This window comes from Colobus angolensis, unplaced genomic scaffold (assembly GCF_000951035.1).
Source record: "Colobus angolensis palliatus isolate OR3802 unplaced genomic scaffold, Cang.pa_1.0 Scaffold115, whole genome shotgun sequence".
NCBI lineage: Eukaryota > Metazoa > Chordata > Mammalia > Primates > Cercopithecidae > Colobus > Colobus angolensis.
In genome coordinates this window covers 717,380-722,941 of record NW_012112586.1, presented here as the reverse complement: position 1 = coordinate 722,941, position 5,562 = coordinate 717,380, and the positions used below count along the sequence as shown (strand labels likewise).

The following is a 5,562-nucleotide window of genomic DNA, read 5'->3' as shown; positions in this document are numbered from 1 at the left end:
GCTCACTCCTAGCTCCGCCTCCCGAGTTCATGCCATTCTCCTGCCTCAGCCTCTCGAGTAGCTGGGACTACAGGTGCCTGCCACCAAGCCCAGCTACTTTTTGTTGTATTATTAGTAAAGATGGGGTTTCACCGTGCTGGCCAGGCTGGTCTTGAACTCCTGACCTCAAGTGATCCACCCACCTCGGCCTCCCAAAGTGCTGGGATTACAGGCATGAGCCACAAGCCTGGTCCTGCAACTTGTTTCTTTACTCAGCCATGTGTTTTTGAGACTGACACCGGGTGAAACACGTACATACGATTCGTTCGTTGTAACTGATATGAAATGTTCTATCATACAAACACATCAGTCTGCCTACCCATGACTTTGCAAATGAAGAATGACAAATGCCTACTTTTTCAAAACTACAAACTGCGACTCAGCGACCATCTCTGTATGTGTTGCCTGGTCCCGGAGAACAGCCACCTCCACCTCTAGCACCAGGGATTTTCTACTTCCTACAATCTTGACACTTGACGCCACCACACTTACTTGCCTGCGGTGTGACCTGCTATCTACATACATCATGCTGCATTTACCTAATCAATAGTAAGGCTAAACATCTTTGTGGCCCTGTGCAGGCAACTCCCAAAATGGCCCAATGACTCCCACTTCCTGGTGTTCACACCCTGTGTGACTCCTTCCCTGAGTGGGGGTGGGACCCGGTGACTGCCCCGATGAACAGATTCCAACAAAAGTCATGGAACGCCACTCCTGAGAGCACCTATAAAACACTGTGGCTTCTGGCTGGCTGGCACTCTCTCAAAAGCCAGCGCCATGCTGTGAGCTGTCCTGTGAAGAGCCGCATGGAGCAGGGGACTAAGGATGATGTCCAGACAAAGGCCAAGGAGGAACCAAGTCCTGCCATACCCATGGGAGGGAGCTCAGAATTGGGTCCTTCTACAGTGGAGCCCTCGGATACACAGGTGCATTTAAGTTGCTAAGTTTTGGGGTCATTTGTTAGGCAGCAATAGATGGCTAACACACGTTTATGAGCGATTTCTAACTTTTGTACATTCTAAACATCTTCAAAATGTGACTCAGGCCTTTGTTTCATGGTGACTTCTGTGCTACATAAGTTTGTGTGTGTTGACTTCCTATCAGGAAAGTTTTCAAACATATACAAAAGCACAGTAACGAGCTCCCATGCTCTTATCACCAGTGTCAACAATTATTGACATTCTGCCTTTCTTGTCACAGACTACAGAAGATTTAACTTTTAATTAATTGATCATTCTTTCCCTTTGTGATGTTTTTCACATGTGCCTTAAAAAAGCCCTTCCCACCCCAGCATCATAAAGATAGTCTCCTGAGCTGTTTACCAAAGATTTTAGTTTTCTTTTTTCTTTTTTTAAGACACAGGGGTCTCGCTCTGTCACCCAGGCTGGAGTGCAGTGGTGTCATCTTGGCTCACCGCAGCCTCAACCTCCCAGGCTCAAGTGATCCTCCCACCTCAGCCTTCCAAGTAGCTGGGACTACAGGCATGCACAACCATTCCTAATTTTGTTGTGTAGATTTTTTTTTTTGTAGAGATGAGGCCTCCCTGTGTTGCCCAGGCTGGTCTGGATCTTCTGGGCTCAACTGATCCTTCTTCCTTGGACTGCCAAAGCACTGCAATTACAGGCATGAGCCATTGCACTCAGCCTTAGTTTTACACTCAGTGTGACACAGCAACTTACTTCTTCAAATATGAAAAACCATTTTTACCAGCATCACTCACTGCGGCCCACTCTCTCCTTAACGATCTGTAACGGTTCCTCTGTGACCCACCAACTTCCAACTTCCAGGGGAGTCTGTTTCTAGACTCCCAGTCGGCTCTACTGCTCTCCTCTCATCGTTAAGACACCATGACAGAGTGTCTCGTTACATAGTAAGATTAACATGCCCTCCTTATTCTTCAAAATTCTTTGGTTATTCTTATCCTTACTCTTTATATGAATTTTAAGGTTCATCTGTCAAGTTCTATCCAAAAAGCTTTTTGCAGATTTTTTTACTGGAATTACACTGAATTTTATGAATTAATATGGGGCAAACTGCCATATTTTAATACCGAGTCCTTGCACCTGTAAAGATGGCACCTCTTTTTGTTACTTAGGTAAATTTTTATATGTTCAATAAAGTTGTGTATAGGCCAGGCATGGTGGCTCACACCTGTAATCCCAGTGCTTTGGGAGGCCCAGGCAGGAGGATCACCTGAGCCCAAGAGTTTGATATCAGTCTGGGCAACAGTGAGATCCGCCCACCTCGGCCTCCCAAAGTGCTGGGATTATAGGCGTGAGCCACCATGCCCGGTCAAAAGCTATAGATTTTTTATCTTACCTTGGTATCTAATTGTTGCTGAAATACATATTAGTTAACACAAAATCTAGGTTTCCTTACATTTTCTGTTAAATTACATCGTCTGTAAATAATAAGCTGATGTCTCCCTTTTCAATCCTTAAAATTCAATTCTTTTTCTGGTTTAATTATGCTGGCTAGGGTCTCCAAACTGTTTTGAACAGAAGCAGTGGTTAAAATGCATCCCTTTGTTACTCCTTACTTCAATGCTTCCAGTGTTTTGTGGTTAAGTGTGAGGTCTGCTGTTAGGTTTCGAGAACACTTTATCAGGTTAAGAAATATCTCATCTATTCTGATTTTGATTGTTCAAAGCTTTATCATGAACAGATGTTAAAGTTTTACCACATGTTGTTTCTGCATCTACTGGAGATGATCCTATGAGTTTTCTCCTTTAATGATGAATTAGTGGATTGCTCTCAAGAAAAACTCACTTGGCAGATTCTAAAATTAAACAGTGCTTGCTCTTCTCGGCATAAGTCCTAGTTGGTCACATCGTTATTGTTCATGTATGTTAATATTTTTTCATCTGTTATTCATGGCCCGTACCTTTCCTTTCCTGTTTTCAATTATGTTACCAAAGTAACAAGGATTGCCAAGGTTACCACATGAGCTAAGGGTTTTTTTTTCCTTTTTCTCTTAAAAATCATCTGGGTTTGGTGTTTCTTTTACAGTTTTTTTTTTCCATCTTTTTTTTTTTTCCTTTTTGTGGAGAATGGGGTCTCACTATATTGCGCAGGTAGGTCTCGAACTCCTGGGCTCAAGCTATCCTCCCGCCTCTGCCTCCCTGAGAGCTGGGATTACAGGCATGAGCCACCACGCCCGGCCTGTTTCTTTTTAAGTGTCAATTTCTGTAACGGTTAAAGTTCTATTCAGGTTTTCATTACTTCTTAGGTCAGTGCATAACTTGAGGATACTGTCCATTCCATCTATGTTTTCCAACAGTTTAGCAGAAAATGGGAATCACTCCATTTTTTAAGGCTTTACTATAATGATGTCTATTTTCATTAAAATAAAAATAAAAAACTCCATCCTGAAAAAGATGTAACCAGCCAGTACAACACGACAAAACCTGGTCTCTCCAAAATATACAAAAATTAGCTGGGTGTGGTGGTGTGCGTTCATAGTCCCAGCTATGCAGGAGGCTGAGGCCGGTGGATCAATTGAGCCCGGGAGGTCAAGGCTGCAGTGAGCCATGATTGTGTCACTGTACTACAGCCTGGATGACACAATGAGACCCTGTCTCAAAAGAAAAGAAAAAGACATGACTATTTCCTAAGTCTTTTCAAAGAACAACATTTTAATTGTATTGCTTGTTTCACTCATTCTGGCTCAATTTTGTAACCTCTTTCTTTTCTTTCTTTTTTTTTTTGAGACAGAGTCTCACTCTGTCACCCAGGCTGGAGAGCAGTGGCACAATCTCGGCTCACTGCAAGTTCCACCTCCCGGGTTCACGCCATTCTTCTGCCTCAGCCTCCCCAGTAGCTGGGACTACAGGCACCCGCCACCACGCCTGGCTAATTTTTTGTAATTTTAGTAGAGGCAGGGTTTCACCGTGTTAACCAGGATAGTCTCGATCTCCTGACCTTGCGATCCGTCCACCTCAGCTTCCCAGAGTGCTGGGATTACAGGTGTGAGCCACCGCGCCCAGCCTCTTTTCTTTCTTGAGTTGGGGTCTCCCTGTGTTGCCCAGGCTGGAGTGAAGTGCCTGTTCATAGGTGCCATCATAGCCCACTACAGCCTCAAATTCCTGGGCTCAAGCAATCCTCCTGCCTCTCAGCCTTCCGAATAGCTAGGACTCCAGGTGTGTACCGCCATGCCTGGTTACCTTTACAACTCTTTATAACTTCTTTCTGTCTACTTCCTCTGATGGATCTGTTGTACTCTAACTTCTTCAGTTGGAAACTTAATTTTCTATTTGTTTTTCTTTACTAATGTATGCATTTAGATATATAAGTGCGTATACAAGTCCTGTTTAACTGCATACTACAAATTTTGATAGTGTTTGTATTTACATTTAGTTCCAAGTATTATCTAAGTTCTATAACTTTTTTGATCCACAAGTTATTTATGTGCATTTTTTTTCTTCAATTTCCAAACATGGTCTGTATTTAAGTTATCTAGAACTGGTTGCAGCTTACTCTGTGGTATACATATGGTCATTAATTTATGTATTCTTGAAAAGGATAGGTATTCTCTAATTTTAGTGCAAGACTACATTTGTTCACTAAATGTATTACAGCTAGTGACTAAATCTAGTTAGTTGATTGTGTCATTCCAAACATATTTTTGCTGATTTTTGGTCTGCGCCAACTATCAGTTGAGGGAGGGATGTCAACATCTCCTAAACTGATTGGGGGTAAATTCTTCTTATAATTAGGTAAATGTTTACATTATTTAATGTGAGGCTACATTGTTACAGTTAGTAGATATTTCCAGAGAATTGTGACTTTCAGTATTATTTAACAACTGCCCTTATGTTTCCTAATACTTTTGGCTTAGAGAGTATTTTGTCTGGTATTAATACAGCTGCATCAGCTTTCTTTTGGTTATCATTTACCTGGTATACATATTTTTTCGTCCCTTTGCTTTTTCTATGTCCTATCTTCAATTTAACTCTTGGCTGGGTGCAGTGACTTATGCCTGTAATTCCAGCACTTTGGGAGGCCGAGGCAGGTGCATTCACCTGAGGTCAGGAGTTTGAGACCAGCCTGGCCAACATGTTGAAACCCCATCTCTACTAAAAATAAAAAAAAATTTTAAACCTTTAAAATTAGCTAGGCATAATGGTGTGCTCCTATAATCCCAGCTACACTGGAGGCCGAGGCAGGAGAACTGTTTAAACCCGGGAGGTGGAAGCTGCAGTGAGCCAAGATTGCGCCACTGCACTCCTGCCTGGGAGACAGAGCAAGACTCCATCTCGGGGAGGGGGGTAAAGAATATATATATATAACTCTTACAAATGAGACAGTTAAATTTTAAAATCCAATCCATCTCAGAACCTTTTTCTTTCTTTTGTGACAGTCTCGCTCTGTTGCCCAGGCTGGAGTGCAGTGGTACGATCTCAGCTCACTGCAAGCTCCGCCTCCCGGATTCACGCCATTCTCCTGCCTCAGCCTCCCGAGTAGCTGGGACTACAGGTGCCTGCCACCACGCCCGGCTAATTTTTTGTATTTTTAGTAGAGACGG

At 42.9% G+C, this 5,562-nt stretch overlaps 1 protein-coding gene across 1 annotated transcript in view; it reads right to left on the bottom strand.

Annotated features, from left to right (window-relative positions):
* The window catches only part of POLE (polymerase (DNA directed), epsilon, catalytic subunit), a 57,257-nt gene that overhangs the window by 26,689 nt on the left and 25,006 nt on the right, over positions 1–5,562 (bottom strand). The gene's annotated exons all lie outside the window — the stretch shown is intronic.